This window comes from Mixophyes fleayi, chromosome 2 (assembly GCF_038048845.1).
Source record: "Mixophyes fleayi isolate aMixFle1 chromosome 2, aMixFle1.hap1, whole genome shotgun sequence".
Lineage (NCBI taxonomy): Eukaryota > Metazoa > Chordata > Amphibia > Anura > Limnodynastidae > Mixophyes > Mixophyes fleayi.
The window spans coordinates 87,434,986-87,448,269 of NC_134403.1; the positions used below are offsets into that span (position 1 = coordinate 87,434,986).

General features: G+C 40.9%; 1 long non-coding RNA gene across 1 annotated transcript; it reads right to left on the reverse strand.

Moving 5' to 3' along the window:
* Positions 1-11,430: 11,430 nt before the first annotated feature.
* On the reverse strand, positions 11,431-12,995 carry LOC142140176 (uncharacterized). The gene is made up of 2 exons (XR_012688318.1): positions 12,854-12,995; positions 11,431-11,895 (listed from the first exon to the last, which is right to left on the reverse strand). It is a non-coding gene; the product is annotated as an uncharacterized LOC142140176 (long non-coding RNA).
* Positions 12,996-13,284: the final 289 nt, after the last annotated feature.

The following is a 13,284-nucleotide window of genomic DNA, read 5'->3' on the forward strand; positions in this document are numbered from 1 at the left end:
TACCTCTTGTTGGTTTGTGGATTACTGAATTGTCTACTTTTTATTACCGTACTCTATTGCACTTCTATAACAGACCCTCAAAATTGATGCCAAATCCCTATTGTATACACGTTTATCAAGACACTACATTGGTTTTTTGTGACCAAATTGTATTATTGTACAACTGTTTCACTACTGTATCAAAGTTTTCGCATTTTAACATCTTACAGATCCCTAACTAGTCACAGTGAAATATAATACCCTGTGCTATATTTCTCTCTCAGTACATTACACATATCATATTTTAATTAATCACCTATTAGTTTCTGTGTCATCCTATTAGACCAGTTCCACCCCAAACCCTAAGATCTATGCTGTATGGCATCTGTCTAAACAGATACCGCAAAGTTGAGGAGCATAAAGGTATTTAACCCCACCCCCACCTAAGTGCCATATCCCATTTCCTTACATCCCCACACAGAAGGTGCCAGGAGGGCTACAGCTCTCACTTTTATTGCTTTGATTTTTTGTGACTTGCTCGACATGCTAAATCAATCAGTTACATTAAGAAAATTATTTTCCTTAATGTAAATGGTGCATATACATTTGTAATTTGTGCAACAGCACTGCTTCACTTAAAAAGAACAAAAAAAAGATCTTATGTGTTTTTTTGTACAGGAAACCTGGTTCAGGAGCCCCATCCATCGCTGACAGGTAGACAGCACGCCCAATTGTTCTTCCTTTCTGCCGACAGTATGAACAGAGGAATAGCTATCCCTTTACAAAACATAATGCCTTTCATTTCTACTAAAAAAAATCATGCCTGGATAACCCTTTATTATTTATTTAACCACTCACATGCTCAGGAGGTAAGGCAGGCCATATGGGCGTTCTTTACCCTTAATATGACAAATGAGATGGTACTTACAACAATTTGAGAGAACCATAAAGCTACCATTCTGGGTAAGCTGATCATTCTGGTATCTGGCCAGCAAAAACGAAACAGGGATGGAAATTTGTAGTCCAAATCCTAGATAGGTCCACAAAATAAAAACAGTGTCCTAGTAACAAACTATCAGAAAATGATCTATTTGAAATGGCAATTAATTCAATCTTATCTGAAAAAGCCATTAAAAAATTTGAGATGGTTACAAAAGAAGTTCTGTGTCAAAAGGTACAAAGCAGATACCATCCTAGCACCTAAGATCAATGCTAAATGTTCTAGAATTAGCGTTAACTCTATTAAAAATTAAGTTATTCTGCTGTTTGATCCCAATAATGAGGAGTTCTACTTGTTCTATGCCTAGCTCTATAATATGGTCTCAAGCCATCAAATCTTTAAAATCTTCATCAGCACTTGGTCCGGATGGATTAACAGTGCAATATTATAAAAAGCATAGTGATTTCCAAGCACCGATCTTCACTAATAAGTTTATCTTCCTCCTTGAGGGAGCCTATTACGATCCTGCCTTCATATGCACCAAAATCATAGTAATACATAAGCTACACAAAGAACCAGTTCATTGTTGAATTCTGATTTAAAACGTTTTTGGCATCCATGTGTCGAAGTCAAATAATTGGATATGGTCATTTCAAATTAATATCCATTAATCTAATTGTCTATGTCTGAAATTATGCGAATAGCATGCTATGGCGCGGAGGAGCGTAATTAACCACAACACGTGCAAACACTTATACACACATTTACACGAACACATACACTTGTAATTAGATCATATTAAAAATAGTTCCAACACATGGTTATTTGTAATGAAATGTAGCAGAGTTTACAGTTAAATATTATAAGGTTATATACACTTTAGTAAGATCTAAGGTTCAGGATTCAGAAAACATATCATGTCTAGTATCATTCTAATCCCCTATTTATCCACAGACGTCCGGTTCAATTGCCTAAGAGATCGCACCTTGCGTATCCAAGATATGGATTATAGGGAATAAATGATCACAATGGTATTGTGTTTGTAATGTAAATCGTTTGAACCAGCTTTCGGCAGGAAGATTAGTATGCATCTTTTGCAGAGCTGACCCCCACACTTGGAGGACATCGTTTGAACTGGCCAATGACCTGCATTACACTGGACCGTCCTGAAGCCTGAACCTATGGAAACATGCCAAATCATCTGTATTGTTTTCACTGTATCACTGACTGTATATAAGCAGAGCTCTGGGCCCAGCAGACTCTCTTCTCTAGCACAGACTTCAGGACTGAATGTCTGTATGCTGGATCCAGGGTGCCTGCGTATATAATCATCTGTACTTATATTATTGAATTGTTACTCTGCTGCTTTTTGCTATTAAATTGCATTGTGATTTGAAACCACACAACTTGAAGTGGACAATCGTCATTTGATAGCGACTAGACGTACATAACAATTTGGGGGCTCTTCAGCGAAGATCACGGTACCGGAAGATTTGCAAAGCCTACGGATTTCGGTTCCTTAACAAAGGGTGGAGACGCGTCATATATACGGGTAAGAACGCAATGTGTTTGAAGCCTGTTTATCATTCTGTGTTGTGAAACCGAATGTCTGTTTTTTGTGTAATCCTAGGAGTGCTGATTTGAATATAGGGACAAGATGGAAAAACTGTTCTTTTATTGTCACTGTGCGTTTTAATTTGATATCTGATTTGCATAGTGTGTGTGTACTTCCTGCATTGCGTATGTGTATTTCCGGTATTGTTGCTACGTGTTTAATCAGTCGTTTTGATACATAGTCCTGTTATATTTATAGTATTATCAATTGTTACAGCCTCTGAAAAAGTTATTACAATCGCTTGGAAAATTAATTTTCTGCGCAGAAAACAAAGGTGTATATTGTGTGATTGTGAGGATCGGTTGCTGTTTGACAAGACAGATAGGACAGCCGATGACCGGTATAAACGGCAGGTATACTGGTGGCGAAAACAAGAGGTTTTCGTAGCATGCCCAATAGTAATTGCAAAGTTTATTGATAGTATCTCTAAGCGGTGCGATCGGAGCACACGGTACAGCGAGAGACCGTGATTGTGACTTGGGAGAGTAGCTGGAGGAAATACGCAAGGCTGGGTAATACTAGTGCTACCAGTGGTAGAATACTCAACAGGTGTGCTGGAAAAACAGGTTATTGCGAAGTTGATACTTTTGTGCTCCCAGCTTCTGTGTTAGGTTTTCCCCATTGGGTACGCTGACAATCGCGTGTTGTTGTTCAGTTGTACTTAATCGAGAAGGTGAGTGGACGTAGCTTGTGTAATTCGTCCACGGCCAATAAAAATCTCTTATGGTAGTTGTGTGCTGGGTGCTAAGCAAACGCTAGAGATGGTCAATGATGTGCTGCCTAAGGAAGGGCCGATTGGTTCGACAAGGTATATTATGTTTAAGAAATATGGTGCGTACGCAACGGCGTACTATGACAAATGGGTCAAGATGACCAAGGATTGTGTGAGACCTTTCCCAAGGTTGGTAGTTTCGATTCAGAGATGTTAAGTAATGTTATAGATAAAATACGTGTAACACCCCCTTCTGTATTATGCATTGTGAGGATGTATATATATTGAACAATGCAGATGTTTCTCACCTCAGTACTTGATTTTCAGTGCCTCCACCCGAATCGCTGCTTTCTCTTCTGGGGGGTGTTCAAAAGATACACCAGGGGGAGATTCGGGAAACCCCCTGCCCAGTATTAACACTCTGTGACAAACTGTGTGCTGCAAAAGCCATCCAGGCACATTTATTGAAATGGAAACCCTAAATGCAGCTTTGTAATTTTATAGAAAAATATACTTTGGTATAATTTGAAATAATAGTGCAAACAATACAATACAGTAATAAGAGAGTGTGGATAAAAGTGGAGCACCACTTCTTACTATGAACACTCAGTTAACACAATAATTCGCAATAAATCAATAACATTAACAGCATACAATATGAACATTAACTGTCACAGCCTTATACAAAAATATATCAGATACCTTACTGGCTTCTGATACTAGGAATATCTTGCGGGGTGAATGTATATATATTTTCCTTATAGCTCTACAATGTACTGCCAATCACACACATCAACAGTATTCAAACATGCCACACAAATGGAGCAGTGCACTGCAAGTTGGGGCCCTTCTGTATGGATGCAGCATGGCATGGAAGCATCATGCGTCCCGATTGCAGCTTTTAGATGTCTTTAAATCACTTGCAGTGAGGTACAGCAGTCACAGTATGCAAATCCTCCTGTAGCAACAACTGTAAAATCATTTCTTATTTGTATTCTGGGACTTGTAGTTCCACAAATGCTGATTAGACAAACACTTGTTGCAATTTTACCTGCCCACCCATCTATCCCTAACTCTTCAGCCCTTGTGGCCAGATATAGTCCCAACCCCACTTGAATAATAACAGATAGGTAAAAATAACCAGTTACTTATCTGCACCAGTGTGTGTCACAGGTCTGAACTTTGATTCCAAAATGGCTGACTTGTAAGATGTCCTTCTTCAGAGGTGCATGCAAACCTCCTCCTACAGCTTCACACTGTGACTTCCAGCAGGTTCTGTTCAGGACTGCACTGAGCTCTGATATCTCTGCAGACTGTCTGCTCTCTCTCCTCAGACCACCAATTCAGTGCCCCTCTGCCTAGGGTCACCTATCTGGACTGGTCACACAGCTCAGACTCTCCCAGGATGCTCCTCTCTCTCCCTCTCTCTCCGCCCCCTGGTTTCTCAGTCTTCTTAGGCTCAGCCCCCTCTCCACAATAGCATTGTGGGAAATGTAGGTTTTTTTCCTGGACTGATAAATAGCTATAGCCATCTCTTTTTTTACTGATGCAATTGTGATTATTAGCCCCTGGGTGCTCAAGTCCAACTGCAGCATCCCCAGGGGTTACATACATTTGATCAAATCAGCAAAAAAGAGAATTGAAAACAATGACTGCTTAAAGTTGTGGCAACAGGAAAGGAACACATGGCAAGGCAGCGCGTGCATACCGGAAGGAAAGCGTTGGGAAGCTGGGAGAAGGGAGCGCAAACGAGCCCCCACTGCCCTATGCGGTTGGGGGTATAAGTACAGCCGATACAAAAAATCTTAAAAATGAAACTAGCAATTTATATCCTGTTTTAATCTGTTTAAAGGTAATGTTTCTGAGTAAGATGATGAACCCAATGTTATTTCAGCCATTGCCCATGCTATTAATATGCTAGAAATACAGCGCAGACAAGGAAAGAGAGTGGTCCCACCAGCAGGGGCAGCAGCTGAGATTGGTGAGAATAGTGGAGAAAGTAATAGGAGGGGGGACATTCATTGTTCCGAAACAATGGTTCCAGAAATTAATCCTGAATGTAGCAATTCAGTTGTTTTTTTTCCTGTCCGCACAATAGCAGTTTCCAATGGGAAAGCGGACAAAGATGGTGCAATTCCTATATAACATGTAGCAATTTACTGTCCTTGGACCAGGTTTGAGCTACATTCAATTATGTCTGATTTCCCAGATCCTAGAAAAGAGTTGGCCAGATGTCAGAAATTCGTCAAAGACTTAGGTAACGCGCATGAGCCAACTAATAAAGATTGGGGAGTGGTGTTGAGGGCCTGTCTTCCTCCCAATACTGATATACAAAAGTTTATTAAGAATTGTATGTTGGAGGAGGACAGATCCTTAACAGATGATGATAACCAAGAAAATATTAAGCGAATAACCTCACAGCTGGCCATATACTTTCCAGTGGTAGTGAACTGGAGCAAAATTTTCACTATAAACTGCACTAGATTATTTTGCCAGAGCTCTGTCAGCAATGACACAGTTCACTAGGATGCCTGACATAAAGGATGATGTGCATCACAGGGAAGTAGCTGTTACGGTACTAATGGATGGTATCCAAGAAAATCTGAAGACCAGGGTACAAACCTCTTTACCTAACTGGAGAGGAATCACAGTGAATGCCCTTAGAGAGTCTGCCGTGGAACATGATAAAAACATTTTTAAAGGAGGCACCGAGCGAGACGCTAATTCTGGTGAGTATCCAGGCTTTAGAGGGACTGCACACACAACCACAAGTCTACAATACACAGAGAAAGAGATATGCGACTGTCAGGATGAGAGCATAAATCTGATATGCTGAAATAGAATATTGGATGTCAGGACCCAAAATAACTCTTTGCATGAATACCTAAATTAACCTGATCTTCAATTCAGACAAAGGTGTGACCAAGGAACAGGTAATTGAATTAGGTAAACCCTTTGTGCAGAGACCAGCTTAAGATATGCAGATCACAGACATCCATTGTATTTGATCCTGTATTTCCCTAGCTAATGGACCTCCTTTCAATAGGTAGTGTAAACACAAGCTAACTCCTGGGTGTAAATTGGAGAGCCAGTCACCTAGGTGCAAATCTTGGAGACTCTGGTATAAAAATCTGCATGGTCTCTATGCAGGTATATAGAAATATGACCTTCAAAGGAAAATGTTGTCATAGTTCATATTTTGGGGAAATCTGAATGCTACTCCGTACTGAGGGGCAAAAACCACACAAGGGTTTTAAAACATAGATACCAAACATTTTTAAAACATAGATACCAACTACACAGGGAACAGCCATAATCACATGTATTTCAGGATGAGATTGGATATTGTTGTAATCTTTGGTAATATTTGGTATTTAAACGTGCGGGAGATTATGACCGGTTTATTGAGGGGGGTGTTATTTCTCTGAGATATATCTGTGAAGAATTACCAACAGGTCAAAACTTAGGAATAGTTTGACCAAATCTGAGGTAACACCCAGGGGACATTTCCGCCCCCACATTAGCATTCACACTGCCCCTGTGAATGCCGTCCCATTTGAGTTTGCTTAAAAACCTGTGTGTGGAAAGGAGAATTTGTCAGCTTCTTGGGGAATCAATCTAATTGAAGGACTGTCCATCTTTCCTGCCTGCCCCAGGCATACAGATTATTATTTGTAAGTAATGCTCTGTACTTTCATCCCAGTAGTTTTATAACTGTTTGCAATTTTTTATTTGTATGTCAAATCTTTATCCATTATTGTTGTTATCTGTATGCCCTGTACTTTTTGTATATTAAATCTATAATTTAATAAGTTGCGTCCTTGATACTCTAAAGAATCCATTAGCCTTGTTAGAAGAGAGATTGCTCGTCCAGGTAAACCCTTGGAATGCCAGTGTGTGATTTGTTGATACATTTGATTAACAAGCTGTGTGTGCTTGTATTTACATTTGTGTAACAGTCTGGAGGTGTGAAGAGTTAACCCTGTGTGTGCTGGTGTGAGTCTTGCTAGTTTGTGGAACTAGAAGCCTGTGTGCCAGTGTGGGACAGTATATTGGGGTCCTATTGCCCGTACCTAATAGGTGGTGGCTGTACCTTGAAGTGTCTGGGGGTGTGAGAGCGCTGTGTTTGGGGGTGATTCCGTAGGTCTAGAACCTGTGTGATAGGTGAGAGAGACTGCGGGCTGAAATCGTGTGTGACCTCATACAGCAAACACCCCAAAGTCACGGCAGCTGGGAGCGTGTTCGTGACAGCGACAATGAAGTGTTATAACTGGGCAGCACAGTGGCCTAGTGGTTAGCACTTCTGCCTCACAGCACTGGGGTCATGAGTTCGATTCCCGACCTTGGCCTTATCTGTGTGAAGTTTGTATGTTCTTCCTGTGTTTGCGTGGGTTTCCTCCGGGTGCTCCGGTTTCCTCCCACACTCCAAAAACATACTGGTAGGTTATTTGGCTGCTATCAAAATTGATCCTAGTCTCTCCCTTTCTGTCTGTCTCCCTCTCTGTCTGTCTGTGTCTGTGTGTGAGTATGTGTCTATATTAGGAAATTTAGACTGTAAGCTCCAATGGGGCAGGGATAGATGTGAATGAGTTCTATGTACAGCGCTGCGGAATTAGTGGCGCTATATTGTATGTACAAATGTAGAGATTGCGCTGAAAAACGCGATTCTGCCTACTGTCCACTTAACCAAAGATATGTGGACAAGTGGAAGTGGGCAAACTAAAGACTATATGACTGTGAAAGCCCACTGGGATGGTCATTCGCCTTCACCAGCAGGAACAGCCGCAGCATGTACACCACTACGTAACATTTGTCACAGGCAGGCCACTCTCTGTATCACCGGCTTCACTAACAGGCATACAGCTGACAATTTGTTACGAAATCTAAGAGATGTGATTGATACATGGCTTATACCACTTGGACTCTCCCCAGGATATGTCATTTCTGATAACGCCAACAATATAGTGCGAGCATTACAGCTGGGTGAGTTCCATCACATTCCCTGTTTTGCTCACACCATCAACTTGGTGGTGCAGAGCTTCCTAAGAAATAACCGTGAGGTGCAGGAGATGCTTTCGGTGGCCCGTAAAATTTCAGGCCATTTCAGGCATTCTGCCACAGCATGTAGGAGATTGCAGCAGCTCCAAGAACAGTTTTACTTGCCTTGACACCAACTAAAGCAAGAGGTGGTAACTAGTTGTTAACTAGGTGGAATTCCACCCTGTACATGCTTCAGAGGATGGAGGAACAGCGCAAAGCCATCCAAGCGTATCATTGCAAAAGCCATGACATTGGGAAAGGAGAGAGGATGTATTTCACTCTTGCACAGTGGGGAATCCTTTCAGTGCTGTGCACGGTGCTGAAACCAATTGAAGTTGTGACGTGTGAAGTGAGTGCAGACTCTGCTAGCTTGAGCCAAGTCATACCTTTAATTAGACTATTGGAAAAGCAGCTTGAGAAACTGAAGGAGGAGATAAAAGCAAGCAATTCCGCAAAGTATGTTGGCCTTGTAGATCAAGTACTTAATTTGCTTCACAATGATCCTCGAGTTATTAAGATCTTGACCTCGGATCCCTACATTTTGGCCACTGTGCTTGATCCAAGGTTTAAGACCTACATTGAGTCTTTGCTTCAAAATGAGCGAGATGTGAACTTTTGCAAGGAGCTATTGCTCAGCAAGTTGTCCGCTGAACTGGGCCTTGACTTGACGACGTGTCCTCCTTCAGTTTCTCAAGCAGCTGCTGCTCCTAAAAAATTAACTTTTCCAAAAAGAAGCAGGGAAGATACAGGGGGCAGACCAGAACAGTTTAACATCTGGGCTGGTTTGAAGGATTTTTCAAAAAAATGTGTGACCTTGCCCAAACCTCCAGTCTATAACAGCTGAATTTTTTACTATTTTCTACAAGTGGAGGGGGGCCTATAGAGACAGAAACCAAACTGCCTTTGTCCATTTCAATTTATATTGTACAGTCTATAACGGCTGAATTTTTTACTATTTTCTACAAGTGGAGGGGGGCCTAGAGAGACAGAAACCAAACTGGCTTTGTCTATTTCTTTATATATTTAACTATAAGTGTAGGGTGTAATATACACCCAAAGACGATGGCTGCATTGCCAATAGGCATAGATGGAGAGGAAGACAATCTGGTTTGTGTGTAGAATTAATGACGGCCTACCAGGAATTAAACTGTTTTTTTTCATAATTTATTAGCTTTACAATTACCTTACTTATCCAAGAAACAGGTGGAGCACTAAATTTGGTTATTTTAGGCCCAAAAAAATAGATTTTTAAACAAAATTGCAAAACAAAACCAAACAAAAACAAAACCGAAACACGCAAGGGTGGTTTTGCCAAAGCCAAAACCAAAACCCAAAAGCAATCCAGATCCAAAACCAATACACGGGGGTCAAAACCAAAACACGTCAGTGAACATCTCTAGTTATTAGACACGCAGGTCTTTAGACAGCCCCTGAGGACCTGCAAAGGTATTTCTGGATTGGTTGCTGAGAAAATATCCTGTCAAAGCTGGGATTGCAACTGATGCTGGGAGGTGAGATAAACAGGCCATGCATGGTGGCCATCTTTCTTTTCTGACTGGACCTGTGCAGTGAGAGGATGGCAGGGGATCATGCTCTGCAGGGATTTCCATACATAGTACAGTAGACTAGAGCTGACAGCTGCAGCAAGTGAAACTGCATAATGAATGCTAGTTGGAGTGTCCAAAATCTCCAGTAACCTCACCCCCACCGTCGTTCCAGCCAGTTCTCAAAGAGACATCAGTTTCAAGGAGCTATATGAGTCTACAGCAGCTGCTGAGGCCTTTGTGTGGGGTCTGTCCTACCTAACATGGTCTTGTCCTGTCAGGTACCACAATACTGATGAACTGAACTGAGTTTGATACTATTAATATTGTCTAATCAGGGTATGAAAGTCAGTACTGTATCTACAACCAAGGACCATAAAGAACTGTAAGGGGTCTACAAAATGCAGTACTTGGCCAGAGGATTGACATTTGCCTTCTACAGTAAAACCTGTACATTCTACCATGGCCACAGCAGTACCTTGATGTCTGTGGGGTGGTAATAGCTACTGCAGTGGCAATAGCGCAGAGTGGAAGTGTATACCAGTGTGTGTGTGTGGACATTGTCACATTCTTCATATTCACATGGTGTTGATCGGGGCACACCATGCTGATTAGTCATTGTTATATGTCATTAACTGTAACATGCATGTATGTATCTAGACTGACATTTATTACCTTGCCAAGTAGCTCTTTATCTTGTATTGCACAACACTGTTATTGTCATTTTTTTATTGCCCTCTTCTTGCTTTTTACCATTGATTTGCCCTCATACTCTCTTTATCCAACTTGAGTAAATAAATACACTAGTTTGGTTTTCCCCCTTACCATTTGTTTTCTCACTTTGTGGTCTATTTATGAAGTGGTGAAGTGCCTAAAATGCAGCAAAAGTGCCTGAAAAACCCTTTTTACTGCTTCGTCCCAAAGGCTTAGCACCGGAGAAATTAGAGATATCTCTGGCCTTAAGCAACCTCAAGCTGGTTAACACCGTGCCCAAGGACCATTATGGGGACGATGAACTGAACCTATTCATCGAGCAGTGAAAGCAAATCTCAGGATTTGTTACTTACCTTTTCCAACGGAGATTGGTCCTGCTGGAGAGGATCCTCTTCGCAGACTTCATGCTCCATAGGTCAGAGGCCGATTTACTGCGCATGATCGACAAAACATCGGCGCATGTGCAGGAAGTCTACTCTGTCTCTTCAATGGAGCCAGTCTCTTTCGTTGCAGAGAGGGATTTTCACTGATAATCACACGACAGGTAAGTATTCTTCAATAGCAGCAGTACAGATCCTTAAGTACTGCTACCCACTGCCCACCAATGATAAACAGACCCCGTTGTGTTGTAGGGATGATAGGTAGGAGTTCTCCTAGATTTCCCCCCCTGAAGGGTGAGCACACAATCAGCATAAAATTAATCCAAGACAGAACTCGGTGACAACAGGTGAATGCACAGTTACCTCATCCTACGGGTTATATGGGTCATGGGCCCCCATCCTATTCATCCTGGTAACATTTCCCCTTTCTAAAGCAGACTATTAGAGGACACATTTGGTCATTAGTTTACAGTTATACTTTGGACAAATTACGCATTCTGCCATCCTTATATTTGACATTGTATAATTTTATTTAAAAACAATGATAGTAAATGATAGTTTCACTACTGAAACATTGAATTGAATTACAATGATCAGAATATTCAGCATAGATTTCATATTGTACTTTCATTTTCATCAGGACAACAGTTGTGTCTGTTGGTACAGAAGATTCAGCTTCTTGGGTGACACCCAGTGACTCCTCGACTTTATCTCCCAGTTCTTCTAATAGGGAGCCTGCTGCTTCCATGTTGTTTTCTCTTGGAAGGAAGCGTCTGGATGAGTTGTATTTGCTTCGCCTAGATTGGAGTGCATTGTGAAAGCTGCTGTATTTCTCAGGAATTCTTCTTGTGGTGGGTTCTATCTCACCTGAGGCCTCATCAGCATTGGTACCATCTTGTTCCTGTATGCAGTGATTTACATCTACTGCTCGAGAAGACCTTTTCTTCTTCCTTTTTGTTTTCTTCAGAGCTCTGGGGGCAAAAAACATATTTCAGAGGGTCTTCCATGCATTTTAGCTTTGTAGAGCTAATAATTATCTACTACAGTTAAGAATGGTAAATAAGCACATAAGGTACATGCCATGTACATAGGCACATACCTGTAGCCACTTAGCTTTACTAGCTCCACCCATTCCATATCTCACGTCACCCATGAACACTTAATTCCACATATTTAGCTTGTAACAACACTCAATTATATTGAACTATTTCATTTTGCCAATAGTCCTTTCCTTTTTATCCCTAACTCTTCTTATTTACAGTGCAGCTTACAATATTATATCCCTATCATTGACACACAAACACTCACTTAACCAATTAACCTTCCAGAATATCTTTAAACTATGGGAGAAAACTAGAGCACCTAGAGGACACGCACAGAAACATGGGGAGCACATTACAGCCCACCCTGGTTGTGATTACTATTCATATATATATATATATAATATTAACCACTAAGCCATTTATTTGGGCGTGATGTATTGGACAGCAGCAATGCTTTTTATTCCACTCATGAACACTTCATTTTCAATACTTCTCAGTATAAGTTCCTTGTGCACCTTATTTTGTATGAGAATTAAACATTCTAAGAGGAACAATCTGTAATATTTAATTCCTCCACCCCGACTGCAGATTGCTGGGGTATCACTATCACTCCCATTATGTATCCCCTTTTTTACATTTCTAGGCCCCACTGCCTGGAGATCTCAATTCTTTTAATTTTGTAATTAGACAGATTTAACTGAATGGAGTTTCAGTGCTGCAGTGTTATTATTATAATGCTCCATTTCACTGACCATGTTTAGATATTTGTCTCATAAACAGAATAATAATAATAATCATCTACAGGTTTGACTTAAAATGATCCTCAATGGAGGCGTACAATTCTCTTCCCCACAATATGCTTTGTACACCATATATCTGTACTCACTCATTCTGCTTCTCATTACAATGTTCCTTGTTGGTTTTCAGGATTTTGTTCATATCAAATAACTGCCGCTGGTACAGCCAATCTACCATGCTTCTCTCCATGACGGCAAGTGTGTGTCCTCCTTACTGCCTAGCAGCTGTAGGACACTAGAATCCAGCTGGTTGTGATGTCACTGCTGAGGTCATAATACTCTAATCAGGCAAAGTCTCCCTGAACACTGATGGTTATTAAAGGGGAATAATAATATAATGACATTGTTATGAAGAAGAACATTTCCTTCAAATGTGTTTGTAGCTGAAATGTAATCAATAGGTACAAGACAGACCAAATCTCACATTCACTGGCTTATCAGATATCACCACCTTAGTAACAAAGAAGTAATATATAAATTGAGGAGAGATGCTTCTGGCAGCCTGAACATTATGTACTAT